This window comes from Vidua chalybeata, chromosome 8, assembly GCF_026979565.1.
Source record: "Vidua chalybeata isolate OUT-0048 chromosome 8, bVidCha1 merged haplotype, whole genome shotgun sequence".
Lineage (NCBI taxonomy): Eukaryota > Metazoa > Chordata > Aves > Passeriformes > Viduidae > Vidua > Vidua chalybeata.
The window spans coordinates 3,865,634-3,884,211 of NC_071537.1; the positions used below are offsets into that span (position 1 = coordinate 3,865,634).

The following is an 18,578-nucleotide window of genomic DNA, read 5'->3' on the forward strand; positions in this document are numbered from 1 at the left end:
TGAGTTTGGGAGAGAGGAAGCACAAAGCAGAAACATCTGCATTTCTAAGCCCTCTCTGTGAGAATAACCCAGAGATGCTGATGCTGGAAGAGGCACATGGAGGAAAAGCAGCCCTTTTCCCAGGATTAGCATCCCATCACAGATTGTGAGGACACAATCTGATTTATTTATCCCAGAGTTAAATCTGGCTATAAATGCACAGCTCTGCTACTGGCAAACACAGCCACTGGACCTGTCCACCAGATTTCTGCCCCAAAGCACAGCCAGCAGCAAGGAGAAAGTACACACACGGTTTAAAAGTCACCTTTTAAATTCACAGGTTTTCACCACTAATTGCGGGCCTGCTTTTCAGGACTGCTAAAGGACTCGCCCATCTTTTTCACCACATAAGCCTGCTCAGAGCTAAGAAATATGTTCAAACTTGTTTTAAAAGTGGGATGATTCTTCATATGTTGCAGAGTAAGCATGGCAACCAGCAGAAATCAGATTTACAGAGGTGGAGGTCAGGACCTTTCTTTTTATGAAAACCAATCCAGTCAGAGATAGCTCTACTATAATTTCTATATTGAAACTTCTTCATTTCCCTCCTCTTTGAACTCTGAATCATGAGAATTAAAGGTCAGTCTCAGCTTTTAGATTTTTAGGCTGTTTATTCTGATTTTCCTTCCTCTGGCAATCATTACAAGAGCATGTAGTGACAGGACAAGGGATAATGGATTCAAACTGACAAAGGGCAGGGTTAGATGGGATATTAGAAAAAAAAAAATTCTTCCCTGTGTGGGTGGTGAGGCCTTGACACAGGGTGCCCAGAGAAACTGTGGCTGTCTCATCCCTGGAAGTGTTTAAGGATGGGTTGGATGGGGCTTGGAGCTGCCTGGGACAGTGGAAAGTGTCTTGCCCATGGCAGGGGCTGGGGCTGGATGAGCTTTAAAGTCCCTCCAGCCCAAACCATTCTTTGACTCTGTGATTTTTCCTGGTAACACTGTTCCTGGAGAGGGATTTATGATGCCATTAAAGTTAGTGTTTTCCTCCCCATCTCTCCAGGTGACACTGAAGACAGTCTGTAAGTGTGTGTGAGATGGGCAGACCCAGCCTTTATGGAGTGCCTGGAAGTTTGAGCTGCCACGTGTGGAAAACACCACCAAGATTTCTACTCCAGCTGCTGCTTGGTGAGGAATAATGTAAACAGAGACTTCCCCAGGGAATGAAGATCTTGTTTTCATGACAGCTTCTTTGATTTTTTTGTTATTTAAAAATACAGAAAAAGGAAGGGAGTGTAATTACACAGAAATCTGGCTAAGGATAATTGCTATTCAGAGCATCCCACGAGGCCAAAAAAGGCCTTGGAGGGCAGCATTTTTAACTCAGAACAGAAATGCTGAATATGTGTGAGTATTTTATAAATCACAGGTGTCACCTCGTCAGGCTCTTTATTCTTGGTGTTTTTTTCCCCTAGAAACCAGGTGAGATTCAGATGTGACCTGAACAGAGATCCATACGTGGTGCTGTAGGAAATGGGTGCATGTGTGACTTTTAAAAGCTTTTAGAATTTTTTATATGGTCTTACAGGTGTGCAATCACCTGCTTGAAGTCGTTAATTTGTTTGGCTCCCAGTCAGAGCTGTGTAATTTATAAACTCCTGCTTTGCATTTTACTATTAAGGTACATATGGTTTCACTGCAAAACAGATTCCCACAGAGCTGTGTGAGTTTTAGGTGCTTCTGAAAGTTAAAACCAAAGATGGGCTTGATCACAAAAGGAAGTACTAAAATAGAGAATTCACTGTTCTTTCATGTTCAGCTCGGCTTCATCACTTCAGACTCTTAGAAATATTATTGCTGACCATTAAACATGTGGATTCAAGCTTAACAGTGTAAGGAGGGAAATATGAAGAGTTTTTCTTTTGATAATATTGGCTTTGCAAGTGTTGCATTAAACCTTTGAGGGAAATGTCATGTCATCTCAGAAGGGATGTGTGTGTGTGTGTGTCACAGATTTAATAACCAGACTATACATTTAACCATATATTTATCATCATAGAACCATGGAACAGTCTAGGGTGGGAGAGACCTTAAAGACCTCTTGTTGCAATGCTCCTGCCATGGGCAGGGACATCTTCCATCATCCCAGGGTGCAACCTGGCCTTGGACACTCCCAGGGATCACGGGGCAGCCACAGCATCTCTGGGCACCCTGTGCCAGGGTCTCCCGACCCTCACAGGGAGGAATTCCTTCTTAAAATTTAATCTCAGCTTGCCCTCTGACAGTTTAACAGTTTGTAGGTATATTCACTTTACACATGAACAAACAAACAAATAAATAAATGTATAGGTAGGATCTCTTATTTGAGAACAAACTTTGCATTCAGCTGAGTAGAAGATTTTGGATCCTTAGCCACGTTTGTGCTGCTGCCATTCCAAGCCCGGAGCAGGGCAGAGGATGCTGCTGCAGCCAGCCAGGTGTGCAGCAGGGCAGGTCTGACTCTCCAGCCTCGGCAGCACCCGAGCCGTGCCGTGAGTCTCCTCGGGCTGACCTTTGCCTACACACCCGGATTCGGGATTCGGGACAGCCCGAATTCCCCTCGGACGGCTCAAGAGGGGCCCATCCCCTTCTCGGTTCTCTCGATCCATCCCCCGGTGCTGCCGCGGGCGGTTCTTGGGGCCCGGGATGCCCGGGGGATGCCCGGGGGATGCCCCGCATCCCACCCCGGGGGGTTCCGCGGCGCATCCCCCGCTCTGCTCGCACCCCATCCCCGCACCCCCATCGCCGGGGGGACCCCCACGCCCCGGGGAGCCGCGGGGCAGAGCCGAGCGGCTGCACTCCGCCTCCCGGGCTGCGCAGCGCGGCCGGGGAGCGGCGGGGCTGCTCCCTCCCCCTTCTTCCTCCTCCTCCTCCTCCTCCTCCTCTCCTCCTCCTCGTCCTCCGCCCCCCTCCCCCAGGGCAGAGCCGGCGGAGGCGGCGGGCGCGGGGCAGAGCAGAGCCGAGGCGGCGGAGGTAGGAGCGCGGGGATGGGATGGGATGGGATGGAATTCAATGGAATGGAATGGAATGGAATGGGATGGGACGGGATGGGACGGAATGGGTGCTGCGGGAAGGGGGGGGGTCCCCAGGCCGCGGCTCCCCAAGTTTGGAGGCAGCGGGACTTCGCGGGAAGTTGGGCAGCGGCAGCCGCGGGGGCAGCGCCGGGCACGGCTCGGCTCGGGGGACGCGGGGCTCCGGCCAGGGGACACAGGACTGTCCCCGCTCCCGGCGGGCTGCGGCACCCCGGGCGCTCCCGGGGCATCCCCCGCAGCCGCGGCAGGAGCGGGGGAAGGCGGCCCGGAGCGGGTCCGTGCTCCGCGGGACCCCGCGGGGACAGGGGTGGCGCGGACGCTGTCACTGCCCGCAGCCGCGGATGGCGCTGGGCTCGGGGCTCGGGGAGAGCAGACACTTGTACAGGGCTTTCCTGAGACAGCCGTGCAATCCCGGCAGCGCATCCCACCTAGGACCGAGCCGGGCGGGGATGCTGCCGTTCGCTGGGAATATTTTTGGGTGAAGAGGGGGATTTCTTAAACGCAAGCTGTTGGCTGTTAAAAATAGCCTCATAGCTGCTGAGAACGCCGGCAAGGTTCAGTGACGGGTTATTATGGTCAGAGTCATGTTAAGCAACAATTCACCAGCTGAACTTTGGCGGTCTCATAGATGGGCTTCTCTTTTTCTTCTTCTTCCTTTTTTTTTTTTTTTTTTTTTTTTTAAATTTTCCTCAGCTGCTTCATTGTAATACTACAGCCGTACTCTGCAGGGATCTGGCTGTCTTAGGCACAGACAGATTTGTAGGTTAATAGGATATGTGAGAGTATTGCTTGGAGGGTGCATCCAAACACCTACCGAACTCTCAGATTTGGAATTTTTTTTAAAAAATTATTTTATTTATTATCTCATTCTATGACCTGAAGTCCCCTTCACACTGACTTCCTTGCATATGACATCAAAATGGTTTCACTTCTTGAATTGTTAGCCGGACCAAAACCCCATCATCATCATCATCATCATCATCTCCTGTAGAACAAACACATTCTTTTGTGATTTGAGACTTAAAAGAAGGAGCAGAGTGGCCAGCTGGGCACATCACAGATTAAATCTCAAAGTTTGCTGCAACTGTTCATGAAAAATAAATATATTTAAGGTTTAACTGCAAATCATATGTGCTTGTTTGGATAAACAAACACCTGATTGAACAGCTCTGCACTTGATACTGACTGGGGACTGCTTGATCTTTGGCAGAGAGGGAAATTTCCACCAATAAAACATCCCCAAATGGACGTGAACCATACATATATATTTATATCTGTGCTATTATAGACATAGATATGTTTTTTTATGTACAGTCACTCACAAACAGTAAATCTCACCTAAAAGCAGCAAACACTAAAGGGGTAGCTGCCTTGAAGCCTCTTTTTGCCAGTGATTAAAATGTTGTCACACGTCTGCCCCGAGAGCTTCCCTGCTGCTGCTGCTGGTGCCATTTCACTCTTGGGCATTGAGTCAAAGGATTCATCTGGCTCTTCACGTGCCAAAAGAAAGAAAATCAATTTGAATGCAGAAAGAAGGAAACTACTTGTATGAAGATTTAGTAGTGAAACTACCTTCTTTCTTTCTTTCTTTTTTTTTTTTTTTTTCCTTTAATAGCACTTAGATCCTGTGTCTGTGCGTTGCAGCCACGGTGCAGTTCTGAAATCAATAGCAAAATAGTTTTATGGTTCAGATTTTGCCATAGGAGGACTCATCTCAAATTCAGAGTGTTTTATTTGGTGGTTTGTAACAGGAACATGATCAAACAGTGGAGATTTACATTGCAAAACACTTAATTCCACTAATGCAATGGAAGGCAGTAATGGATTTTTATCTTAATTGCTAAACTAAAAGCAGGTATCTGGAAATCACATAAATGAGAAGGGTGAAGCAGACTCTCATCTTTGAATTATTTCATGTGGTTGAAGGGGAAGGATGAAGGTGTGTAATCCAGCAGCAGCATGAACAAGGATAGGACTATGTAGGCATAATCACAGAGATGCAAATAAGGTACTGGTTATGTTCTATTTTAACATTATTTTAAGCAACCTGTGGCAAGAGTGCTGTGAGAATGGGAAGTTTCAGTGCTCAAAGCTTTTGTTGGCAGCCCAGGTGATCTCAGTGTTTCTGAATGTGGTTTTAAGGATGGGCTGGTACTAAAGCACCTCTCAAAGCATTGGTTTGTATTGAAGATCAAGTGGGATGGCAGCAAACTCTGCCAAGGATTTCTTGTGGAGTTCCTCTGCTGACTAGGGAGGGAATCCTTCCTGTTATAAACTACTTTTCCTACACTGATTTCTTCCTTATATGTCCACAGAGCAAAATCTCACTATTGTAACTCAGGGTTGTGTCACCACTGCGTGCTGGTACAATTTCTCCAGAGGTGAGCTGGCAGCAGAGGGCTGATCTCACCTAAATGACACGTGGATTTAGGAACTTGGAACACCCAAGTTCTCTTCCTGCTTCTCTTCCAGCACAGATGCATCACTTAGGTGAAGAAAAGCCATGACATAAACAGGCACTGATCTCCCCCTCTCCCTCCTAATTGCCCCTACAGTTAATGTATATCCCACAGCCATAAATTCCAATGAAATGTGCTCTTAAATCACTCAGTGCTGCTCTGGGTACTTGCCTGATGCGGAACACTGTTTCAAACATCTCAGAGGGTTTGCAGAAGATGCATCCAGATTTGAACTGGGCTCATTAATTGCTGGTTTTAGAGTCCCATTTTCCCCTTTAACCCACCTGTTTTCCTCCATACCTCCCCCAGGGAGGGGCAGTTCTAAATTCCCACCTTACTCCTTGGCTGGAGTTATGTTGCTCAGCTAGAAGAATCCAAAGTGCTGTGGAAAACCATGGTAGATTTCCAATAAGAGAGCATTTATTCCACCGCTTTCCCCCACAAATTAGCACTTCTTATTTATTTTTGTTTTTTAGTGAAGTGCCCAGTTTTGCTTGCTGACCAAGTGAGGTGTCAGATCTGGAGTCTATTCAGGGGAAGGGATCTGTAACCTCCTGCAAGTTCTTGTTTTGAAGCAGCCTGAATTGCACCCATCTCTCCACTTACACTGCAATTTCACTAAAATCCCAGATCATCTAGAGCTTTGCTGACCTGTTCTCTTAAAAATTTGTGTGGCTGCCTGTGTATGTGACAGAAAATGTGTTGTGTTTGTCCCCACGGCCTGCTGGGTTGTGTTTCCTGGGCTCAAAGACATTATTACAATTCTGTCCTGGTGCCTGGGTTGGGTTTTTACAGGCGAGGGAAGCTCCCGAGGAGGTGGAGAGCCTTGCAATGGGAGCACTGTAATCCTTTGATTACACAGCTGTGCCTGACATGCCACTAAACAGCACTTTAGGGGCAAGCAGTTAATGTAGCTTTTCCATGGAATATTTATTAATTTATGTTACACCTGGTTTCCAGCAGCTGTTGAACATAAGCTTTAGATTTAAGGAGCATCCTCCGAGGGGAGATAGGCTGGTGATGCCTTGCAAGAAGAAAGAGAAGGAAAAATGTTGTCCTGATGGATACTGGTGGCTGATGGCAGGGACAGGCAGTTGTGGGGAGGATGAGAGGCCTGGTGAGGAGGTGGATGAGAACGGGAGTGAGGGACCCTTGGCACACTCTGTCCCACTGCCTCTGTCCCCTCTGGTGGCAGCACACCGGAGGTCACAAGACAGAATCTCAGACTGGTTTGTGTGGGAAGGGAACGTGAAGCTCATCCAGTTCCAACCCTGACACCTTCCACTGTCCCAGGTTGCCCCAAACCCATCAAACCTTGCTTTGGACACTTCCAGGGGCAGCCACAGCTTCTCTGGGCACCCTGTGCCAGGGCCCCACCACCCTCACAGGGAACAATTTCTTCCCAATATCCCATCTAACCCTGGCCTCTGTCACTTTGAAGCCATTCATCTTCTCCTGTCATTCCATCCCTTGTCCAAAATCTCTCTCCAGCTCTCCTGGAGCCTCTTCAGGAGCTCTAAAGTCTCCCTGGAACCTTCTCTTCCCCAGGCTGAACACCCCCACCCTCAGCCTTTCCTGACAGGATTGATGCTCCATCCCTCTGGTCGCTCTGGCCTGGGGCACCTCTCCTGCACCCACCCTCCAGCCCCCTCCTCTTTCCCAGACCCACCTTCCCCCACCTCCCACAACAGCCTGAGCTGCCTGCAATGCTCGTTTCCCAAACCTCAGCACCTGGCTGCTGCTTTCCTGCCATCCTTGCCAAAAAATGAGGTGGCCCACCTCAACTCCAGACACATTTCTGGAGCTCCTGGTGGTGTGACCCTTCCCCTGTTGGTTTGCTGGAAGCAGCCACAGCCCCTGCAGCCTTGGGGATGCCTCCTGTGCCATGGGGTTTCCTTGGAAAGGAACCCAATCCCCTGGAGAACTGGTGGTTTGGAGTGACAAGGGAGCAACCCGGGCTTTTATTTGTTTATACACCAAGCAGCACCAGATATTCTATGTACACTTAAAATTCTAAAACTTACTATGCCATGATTTACTCACCAAATAAGCGCAGCATTTTATAAATGAATGAGGTTTTAGGTCAAATCTGTATCTAAGGTGGGTTGTTCCTCACTGTAAAAGGTGCAGATCTGTACCTAAATAGCAAAATACTCCAACTGACATTTTCCATTTGCTTCACGCCTTCCAGTAGGAAAAAATAAGTTTCACAAGGAGATATTTTTTTCCTGCAGAAGAACCTTGATTTTCAGTGTGGGTGAATGTACCCTGCCATCTAACCATAAAATTAGAAAAACTGATGGGAGTGAAAAAGGCTTTTGTATTATTATATTTTACTTTGGTTTTGCATTTATTGGTGTTTGGCTTAAATACGACAAGTTTAAGTTAGACTTGTAACTTCTCAGGATTGCATGGAATAGAGGGAAGGTCATTTCTTTCAAATAAGTCATTGAGCTACAGGTGAGTTTGAGCTGGGAAGAGCTCTGAGGTCAGACAAGAGTGAAGATAAAATGTAAAGTTCAAAGTCATACAGAGGAAACAAGATAAGACTGCTTTGAAAAATGAAAAACTCTACAAGATACAAAGGCAAAAAAAAAAGATTTATGTGCAGCATGTGTACTTAGGAGCCTCACAGTGTTGAAAGAGTGCTCTGAGGATGGGCAAGACATGGATGTGAGTCTCTAATATTGGATGGTTTGCCCAATTCCAGGTCTTGGAACAGTGTGGAGAAAAAACACTTAATTAAAGTGCTTTAGAACTGGCGCCAAATGAGTAGTGAGATACCAACAAGTAGGAGAGACCTCAGGGAAAAAAAAAAAAGTAGCAGAAATTAGGATTCTGCAGGGTTTTGCCCATAATTTGGAGGAAATGTAAGGGCCCAGTGTCAACCTTGCTGTGCCTAAATTGGGATATAATGGTCTGAGTGCCAGAATTTATTAATCCAAAGAAAAAGGACTCTTTGACTGGGGCAGCCAGGACGTTTGTCTGTGTAAAGCTAGAAATAGGAGGAAGTGGAGAAGGATGGTTTAATAGTTTATTAGGAGAATGTATCACATAATGAGATGGGTTTGCCTGCAGGCCCAGCTCCTCACAGGGGAGCTTCATCTCCTGGAAATTCTTTAGCAGCTCTTAAAACCAACACTTCCTTGCAAGCCAGTCAAATACCTTATCTAATATTCCTCCCCAGCCTCTTTGATTTTGGCTGCTTTTTAGCTGTAATTTGTCTTTTTTTGCTCAGCTCTGTAGATATTAGATAATGTTAAACAGATATTGGTAATGTTAAGTAAGTTGAATGGATAATGAATCTCAAATTTTTAAGTTCATCATTTTGTGTTTCACTGTGTTAGGCTGCTGCTGTGATTGGGCTCCTGCTCTTGTCTTCTACCATTTCTTAAAGCATTTTTAGGGCTGCTGCTGTGCAGCTCATCCTTGGGATTGCTGAAGCCTGAGGACATTTCCTGGGGCTGCTTCTGGAAAGGAGTTTGGGTGCTGCTGCTGCAATGGGAGAGGAGCAGGTTTTGAACGTGTCCACCAGGTGTGGAGCCCGTGCCCAGGTGATTCCAGGGAAGGAATGCTGGCTCACTCTGTAAGATTCACACCTTCAGGATCAGGGATCCTCTGCCTGCTTTGTGTCTCCCTGGAGCTCCGGGCTGGGATAACACCGAGACATCTGGGTTGTAACTGCATCTATTGCAAGCGATAAAAATTCAGATAAAAACGCTGCTGTGCCTTAAAGACTGCCAATAGAATCTGCAGCACGAGATGCAGTGATGGGCTGTTAATTTAAGAAGACAAAAACATGTTCTTGAGCACTCCAGCATGGAGTACTACAGCTTTATGCCCTGAGTGACTCATCGGAGCCGTTCAGAAAGTAAATAATTTAGATGAAAAGTTTCATCAATTATAAAGCTCTGAAAACAGTTTCTCAGCTTCAGGATTAACTTGCCTGAGGATCAGATAAGGATAAATCAGAATGAAGCCACTATTGCACTTGACACTTAGTATTAGAATTACTTTGCAAGGCTATTTATACCATCTTTAAAACAAGAAATGAGATGTGAGAGGTGAGCAGAAGGGAAGAGTGGAATCTGAGCTGATCCTCTCACTGAGGAAAAAGGAAATAAAAATTTGTCTGACATCAGGTGATTTTAAGTAGAGAAGTTTTTAACCCTTCAGAGTAGATTTTTGAGCATTGCTGAATGAAATATTGCAAAATTTCATTGCAAAATGAAAACATACGGCAGAGTAAATCCAATCTAGATTGGTATCCATGGAAATCCCACGTGCATTTCTCTGGCATTAGGCTGGATCAGGAGTAATTCACCTTTTGGGTTTCAGTGATGTGAGGGGGACCAGGACGCTGTGGGAGCGGGAACAGTTTTCCAGTTGTTTTGGAGGAATTCAGAGCCCTGTGCTCACCACGGAGTGTGGCAAGGCTGGAGAATTTGGGTAACCCTCCAGGGCTTGCCAGGGAGCAGCTTCTGCCTGGAGTCAATAACTCTCTCAGATGGTTCCACTCACCTGCTGCTCATTCCTGCTTCAGCTGTAAAAATTGAGCATTCTCCTGGTGTAGCATCAGAGTTAGAATGTTGCAATAACTCATTTTGGTGTAACACAGAGGAATGCATAAAAAGCCTCTGCTGAGTTTTGATAGTGTTTTCCTGTAATGATAACCATTAAGTGAGTGTAGTAATCTCTCCAGTTTTCCTTTTTTTTTTTTTTTTTTTTTTTTTTGTCTTGCTGTGCTGGTACATTGGATAATAAATGTAAAAAGAAAAAAAAAAAAGCCCTAAAAATGTGCTGTGAAAATACTGATAAATATGTAAATACCAACAGTATCTTTTTTGGACTATTACAATTCCTACAAGCTAAAGCTTTCGAAAAGTGCAGAATGAATAGGCACTTTATGACAATTAATATTTATGCATTAAAAACATGCCTGTTACTGAAACAAGAGTAGCCCATCCATCATTACTAAACATTTTACAGTGCACTGCTTTAATACCCTCCTTTCTGTATTTTGAAAAATAGCAAATAATTCCGAGATAGCAAATATCATTAAGTTGCATTTAACAAAAAACTTGGAAGGTTTCAAATGAGATAACATAAACTCTGTGCTCATTCCAAACAGCAATTCTCTGGATGAACTTCTGCCTTCATTAAAGCCACTGAAATGTCTTCCTGCTGACTTCAGCATGCCAGCATTTCAAAAAATAAATTGAAATGGGATCTTAAAAAGTTTTCTTCTTGATGAGTGGCTGGAGCTAAAGCCGTTCAGCTGTGCTTCTCTGTGCATATGCTATTTAGCTCAGCCAGGAGGTCTCGAGGTGAAGATAATGTCTGGTGGGGATGAGGGAATGTGAGCAGGAAATAATATTTCCCTTTGAAATAATCCATCAGTAGCTGTGCTATCCCAGAGGCCCCTTTTTTATGGAGATCCTGCAGATGTGGAGCCCCCTTTCAGTGCTGAGGGGAGCCAACCGTGCAGGTGGACATTCCTCTTAAGGATATTAAACCTTAAAAGTGATGGGAAAGCCCCAAAGTCCAACTCTTTATTTATTGCACTGCTGCAGGGCGCAAGTGCAGCCCTCAGACAGGGCTCTGGGGACATTTTTAGCTTTGTCCTTTTGGCATCAGGGGTTTCTATGCAGCAATTGAATGGGAGGAAGGAATTAATTTGATTTAGCCATGTCAAGCTGAAAATGAAGTTCCTCCTTGCACATCCTTCGAGGAACCCTCAATGGTCTGGATTTAGCTGCCATCCGCTCCATTTTTACTGGTATATTTTTGGACTTCCTCTGCTGATAAATATTTAGAGTCTGTTTATCTTTCATCTCATTTCTGTTACATAGTGCTTACAGATATTTTTTTTCCCCCCATAAATACTTATTACTGCAGAAATTGGTGTTGCAAGCCTTGATATTGCAGTGCCAGCAATTTTGTAATTTTAATTGAGGCTGGCTGACAGTACTTCTATTAATTATCCAGGAGAGGCTTATGACTTTCTAAAAGAGAAGTGTATTTCTGGCTGGAGGAGTTTGAAGGGGAGTTGTAATTGCTTTATGTCTGGAGTGCAGGTTTAGGTGCAGGAGGTTTGGCTGGATTAGATGTGGCCATTGGTGAGGATCAATAAAGCATGAAAAGGGGAAAAGCTGTTTCAAATTTGTAAAAGTTGTAGCCACCAGGATGCCTCTAAACTCAGAAGGAAAAATGCAGCTGTTTCTTTTAGGTTTAATTAAAATCCAATAAAAGACAACTCAGAGACACCTAAGTTGATATTAATTACTTTGAGAATGTGAATAATTGGAGCAGGTGAAGGATTTCCTTCACAAAATTCTGCAAAGCCTTTTCTTACAGCCTGGCTCTATGTGATTTTCACTCATGCTGTCAAGCTAAATCTTAGTGCTCTTTTCCTGTGCCTTCCAAATTCCTTTGTGGAGTTGTGTTTTTCCTGATGTGAATATGACAGTCCCACTTTAATTGGATAACAGCAGTTGTCACCCTGCAAGAGGGATTGTGATGCCCAGGGGCCTCAGAAGTATCTGCATGAAAATAAATAAATAAAACATCTGAAAAGCTTTGCTAAGAAGCAGTAAATTTAAAAATTGATTTGGTTAACAGCATTGAAATGAGGTGCCTTATTCTATTACAGCATAAAACCACCAGATGTCACTTATTTTGTGCACCACTCTTCTGGGGAGAAGCATGTCCTTGGCATGGAAAAGATTAAAACAAAGAAGGACAACTTACTTTAAGTGGCTTTGTTTCTGTTTGTGTTCCTAACTGGCAACTCTCTTCTTTGATAAATATTTTCATCTTAAAATAGATAATAGAAACTCATTTCTCACAGATCAGACAGACTTGCATTTTTTATGAGCCTTAAATGTCAGCAGTGCCATTTTGAGATTCAATCTTTAAGAAAATATTTAATAGGCTTACTCCATTTTCAGAAGGGGGAATGTGCATTTTACATTAGGATAGGAGGAATTTATTTTTATGAACTATCATTAAAGACACCTCAGCCAATAGCTCACACAGATATTCATCTTCAGCCAAGACAAAAGCAGTGGGGGGAGTTTTAAAGTCATACAGAAGGTGGAAGTCCTTGTGGAGAGGGAAAGGAATAATTCTGAATTCAGAGACCAACATCTGCTTCTAGAGTGGAGCAGCTCATCCTCAGAAGCACAGAATGTGAAAAACGTAAAAGCTAAAACCTGAGGCATCATAGGTGGCAGCTTGAGGTTGATGGTTGGACTCAGTGATCTTAAGGGTCTTTTCCAGCCTTAACAATCCATCCTCAGGGTTTAAAGGCTTCAAGGAGAAGCGGAGCAAAGGGGGGTGAGGACGTGCCCCTGAAGAGGAAAAACAACACTTGGTACCCAATGCAAAGCTGGATTTCCTGGCTTGGATGGGCATGGCCAGTGTCAGGCAGCTGGAGGAGGTGACAATTCCTCACCAGTGAAAGCCAGCAATGGCTTGTCCTGGGTGTGTCCTGTTCCACTGTGGGTTTTCCCTCCCATTACCTGAGAGGTGCACACCCTCTTTCTGCACCCTGGTATCATAACCCTCGTGCTCTTTCGTTTTTTGGCCTGTACTCAAAGGCACCGCCATTAAAAAGAGGAAATTTAATTTTCTGGACTTGAAGCAGAAAGGTTGAAAATTGAGTACTTTCCTGGAGGATAAGGATTTGTGATTTCCCCCCCTCCCTCCCCAGTGGTAGTACTGTAGTTTGTTTTTACGTTTTAAATATGTCTCCTCCCTCAGATTTCAGCTTGGGATGGATTTCTACTCACTCTGTGGATCTCATGCAGGTTGGAGGATGTAAATCCACAGCTCTGAGTGAATGATTTGAGAGTTCCTCTCCAAATAATTTTCCATTTCAGTCCTCAGGAGCAGCTGTGCTGAAAGGCTACCTGCCTTCATTTTTCATCTGAGGTGAAAAATGTACTCTAGCATGGCATTCTCTAGCTGGAGGCAGAGTACATGACACATTTCCCCCTCCCTTTTCCCTCTGTGCTTGAGCAAAAATAGAGGTGAGCAAAACACCCCTTAACTAATAGAAACAGTCTTGGCTTCTAAATGTAGCAAATTTGTATTTTAGCACCTCATATGAAACCAATTACATTAATGAGGGCTCCAGTTCTTAACTGGGGGTTGTTTATGACAGGGATGGTTTCATTTCCTACTGCAGGTCTTGCACCATTGCTCCTGAAAGTGCCATCTGCCAGCTTTGGACCCAAAAATGCTCCCTGCCACTATTGTGCAGGGAGATTCTGGCACAGCTCTGGGATGGGGAGCATGACTGCAGCTTGGGAAGCTGGGAAAATTCACTTTCTCTGTCTGTTGAGCTTATGAAAGGCAGAAATTCATTCTGTTTAATATGGTTACTGGGGGAAAGTCAGAGTCCATGCTGTCTGCCTTGGTTTATTTAGAAATTGGATTGCTGGTGGCTTTCTGTCTTGTGAAACACATATCTGAATTTCATTCAAAAGCCCTCAATTCTCAGGTAATGGGATTCTGGATGGTGAGTTAGGAGATCTAGGTCTTTCTTGGACTTGTATTGTGTTAGTCCAAATGAAATTTCAGGTGACACATGTCAGAACTGTCATTTTGTCACCCAGAGGTGGAACAGCACCTTAGAAAAGCACTCTGAGATCTGATGTTGGGAGTTCCACACCCTTCCTGGACCATAACCCAACCCCAAGATACATTTGAGTGCACTCTGGCCTGAGGCTCCTGAGCAGGGCTTGAATGGCTACAGCTGCATTTTCTCATTTAATTAGTTTTCACCTCGGGCAGAAGCATCTCTGTAAAAACACTGATAAAATAATACACGTTGTACTTAATTCTCCATGTTTGGATAAAACATTTTGTCTGTTCCAGATCAGTTTTGTTGGCCCTGTATAAGTAACCTAAAGGAGGAATAGTAAGAATAACATCAAATGCAAGTTTTCATATGCAAAGAAAGAAACCCATATAATTGTAAGGTTTCATTCTGATTTGCTATTCTTCTCAAAGTGTAATTTAAACCACTGAGCCATTCAATAATGAAGAAACTGAGGTGTGTTATCAGCATATGATTTATTTTTTCACTTAATGAGAAGAACTGTGGAATACTTTGAATTTATAGATTATTCTGAACTTCTGCAGTCACTTTGATTATAAATGGTTTGGATGCTGAAGGCATTTTCCAGGATTTAAACATGCAGGAAAAACTTCAAATTAAATCAAATGATCAGTGGTGAGACTTATTTCTCTTCTGCACCTAGGCTGGTGCTCTAGAATGCCTGATTTTCCACACACTGGTGAAGTAACTGCTGTAAAAGGAGCAGAACTTGGTTATTCACATGGAAAAATTGTAGAGTCACAGCGTGGTTTGGGTTGGAAGGGACTTTAAAGCTCATCTCATTCCTGCCCTTCCACTACCCCAGGCTGCTCCAAGCCTCATCCAACCTTTCATTTTTGTCCAGGGGAGCCAGAGGACCCATCCCTGACTGCCTTCCCTTGTGGACTCTGGTGTGGAGCTCTGCAGACCAGGAGCTGCACCAGGAGGTGCACCAGGGGATCACCACACTCCAGCTGCCACCTTCCCCTCGACAGCAGGAGCAGAGATGAGCTCCTGGAGCAATTCTTTGGCCAGAGTCTGAAACTGACTTGTTCTCCTCCAAAATCCTTGGTGGGGTGCTGTGTAAAATGAAGAAGCCCATATCAAATTTAGGACTGCTTCTAATCTTAAAACTAAAAAAAAAAAAAAAAAAAAAAAAAAAAAGAAATCAGTTTTTCAGAGGTTTTCTTGGCAGGGCCACCAAAGGAGTTCATGAGGCAAAAACTCAACCAAAACAACCAATGTGGCTTCAGACTCAGGAGGGCTCTCCCAGCTGGGTGGCAGTGCTGGAGTGGTGATCATGGTTCAGTGGTCAAGGTGATGCCTTGTGCAGGCTGCCCTAGAGCAGAGGCTGGACAGAGCTAAAGAATAAAGCAGGGATTTACTAAAAGGCTTCCATGGATCCACCTTGGGCAGCACCAGAGCCCAGCCAGGGCTGCAGCCAAGAGGAACCAAAATGGTCCAAAATGCACGAGCGCTCCCGGGGGCTCTCACTGGGATCAGCTCTGCTCCATTTGCACCTTGCAGTTCATTGTCCCATTCCAGCTTCAGCCCATGCACTCCCATCCTGCTTGTTTTTCTCTCTCCAGCCCACGCTGTTTGTGCTCTTGGGCTGAGATTTGGATCATTTGTCCTTGGTGCCCAGCTGGAGCAGGAATTGTTTTGTCTCCCTGCTCTGTGCAGAGAGCTCACCATCCCCTGAGATGAAGCTCAGACCCACACACTAAAGCAGCACGGAATCTGAAAAACAGAAAAGCTAAAACCTGAGGCATCAAAGGTGGCAGCTTGAGGTTGATGGTTGGACTCAGTGATCATAAGGGTCTTTTCCAGCCTTAACAATTCTCTGCTCAGGCTGCTGAATTCACACTGGAGCAGTTGCTGTTGAAGCCAGGGCAAGCCAGAGCTGCTGGGGTGTCTTTGGATGTCTCCTGTGGAGGACATAAAGCAGGATGGAGGGGCTGCAGTGTCCAGAACTGCTCCAGCCCAGCTGCTGAGTCACATTCCCAAAGATTTGATGGAATGTGTGGCATTTCTTGGCATTTTGTTGCACGTTGCTGTCTTTAGCTATGGGCGTGGAGTGATCTTTGCAGGAGACAATGATTGATGCAGCTTGTGGTGGCACCTGCTGTGCCTTTTAAACACCGTTCTTGAGGGTGGAAAATGTTAAGGAAGCTATGGGCAGCTTCTACAATGCCTTATTCCCAAAACCATGCAGCTCCTTCTGGTGCCCACTAAAAAGTAACTCAGTAGCATTAGTGATAGGACAGCTGAGGATAGAGCTGCTTTTCACATTTCTCTGGACCTGAGGCACCAACAGAAGTGTTTCCTCTTGCAGCTCAATGCATCAATTGGGTTGAGCTCTTCTGCTGACCAATACAGATATCTTTTTCTCTACCAATATCTGCATATAATATGAATATTTTATTTATCATTGTTTCACTGTGGCCAGGTGTCACTTTTGAGAAATGAGCATTGTATTCCTCGAAGCTTGAGTCCTCACTTGCCTGACAAGGCTTTAGGGGTTTTCCTTAGCATTATTATTTAGGTTATATAGCAGTGCTTAGAAGGAATAAATGGGCTTGGAAGCTATCTCTTCCAGCCTAAGACACCCCAGGAAGCTTTTATGTAAGTGTAGTCCTTGCTGCAGAAATAGTTTAAGGCATTTCTAATTTATTTCACATTAAAAACATCCCCTCCAAATGTATCTGTATGCTCTTGATGCCATCTTAGTCTCCTGCATGTTTGAGAGCTTTGAATGCATTAACAGTCTAAACCAAGTTATTACATTAATCTCATGAAATCAAAGATTCATATCTTTGACTCAAGGTAAACACCATCAGCACCAGAGAAATTTAGCAGATGGAAATGTGTTTCAAATCTTGGGAGACATTTTTGCTGGAGATTTTTTTGTTAGATATGTTAATTCTGCTTAAGTTGGAGTTTGTAAGTTCCTGCAAAGTATTTTGTGGGGTGTATTCTGGAGATGCTTCCAGTTCTTTGCAGTTTTATAATGTTAACAGTTTCAGTCTTTCTGCATTAGAAACTGAGCTTTTTGGGTTATCATTAACAGTCATGCATCTGTTCTTGAAAATCTGGCTGCCAACTTCAGTTGATGGAATTTGTGTCACTTCAGATTCCCTGTGTGATTTGCCTCAGTGAAGGATTTATTTCAAGCAGTGGAACCCGAGCTCAGAGCTCATGTTGGTGCCATTTCAGCTGCAATGTCCTGTAGCGACTCCGTGTCCTCCTCTATTTGTCTGGAACCAAATGCATCAACAAGCACTGCTGTTTAGAAATAAAACCTCATTTTACCTCCCACTGTTCACTTTTGTGCTCTGCTGCCTCCAGGGGCATGGGGGTTTTCCATGGCAGTGAGAACTTTCTGGCTGGAGCAGAGCATTTGGGAGCAGTTGTGCTCCCTTTCTTCCTTAGAACTCTGGGCTGTCTCAGGAGATGCTCTTACCCCACAGAGCAGATCTTGGAGCATCCTGGTCCCAGGCATCCCTGTGCAGCTCTCAAAATGTACTCAGGTAGGATCAGTAAGGATCTGAATGAGGCACTTGTGCTATCTCAGAGTTCCACCAAGGGTGGGCTTTGTCTCCTCAATTTCTCACTTCAAAACCTTAAAAAGTGAATTTTGACCCTTCTGCAGTTGAAGCAGAGGGAGAGTGGAAGGTTAGTTTGGGACAGTTTCCCAATAACAGAAGTTAAGTAATTAACATATCCATTGGAAAAAAAAAAAGTCTCTTGGAGCATTTGCCTTGGGTTTCCTCTGCCCACAAATAAAGACCATCTAGTTTGCTAAGCTAAATGTTGTCTTTATATTGCAGAGAATGTTGCAGAAGAGGCATGGTGTGAGGGAGTGCGTGCCAAATTTCTCTTGGTACATACATCATTATGCAGAGTTGGGGTTTTGGTTTGCTTTTCTAATTTATTTTTCCCCTTGGTTTCTTTTCATGGAGATTGAGTAAAGAACATTCTCAGATTTTTATCTTGTTTGTTTACAATCTGGAGGCCAGCTAAGTGCAGTGTAAGGCATGAAAAGGTATTTGTGGTTGTGTTCTTTCCAAGTGGAAAACAAGCACACTGAAGCCAAACACAGGAGAAACCTGCAGGAATAGAGAGTGGAGTCAATGGAGTCAATGGTTCAGTGGCTGAGGAACAGATTTTCTTGTTATTGTCCTGGTTATTGCAATATTTACTCACTGGGTTCCATAGATAGCATGGATTTTTTTCCCTTTTGTTATGACTGTTGTAAACTGGGGCCTTTGTGCAGTTGCAAGACTCCTGGGCTGGATTTTGCCCTGTTATGAGAACAGCACCAAGAGCTGTGATATTTCTGAGAGGCTGGTGACAGTGCAGCACATCCTCTCTTCTCCACTCATGGAAGTTAAGATATTTGAACTCCTTTGAAGCTTGTGATAGAAGTGTTGTTCTTTAGATGCGATGATGGGAAGATAGG

At 44.6% G+C, this 18,578-nt stretch overlaps 1 protein-coding gene across 1 annotated transcript in view; it reads left to right on the top strand.

Annotated features, from left to right (window-relative positions):
- Positions 1–2,912: 2,912 nt before the first annotated feature.
- Positions 2,913–18,578, top strand: part of CHST15 (carbohydrate sulfotransferase 15) — a 46,428-nt gene continuing 30,762 nt past the window's right edge. Inside the window, exon 1 of the mRNA XM_053949573.1 lies at positions 2,913–2,993. The gene's annotated coding sequence lies outside the window, so the exon portion shown is untranslated. The remainder of the gene's footprint in view (positions 2,994–18,578) is intronic.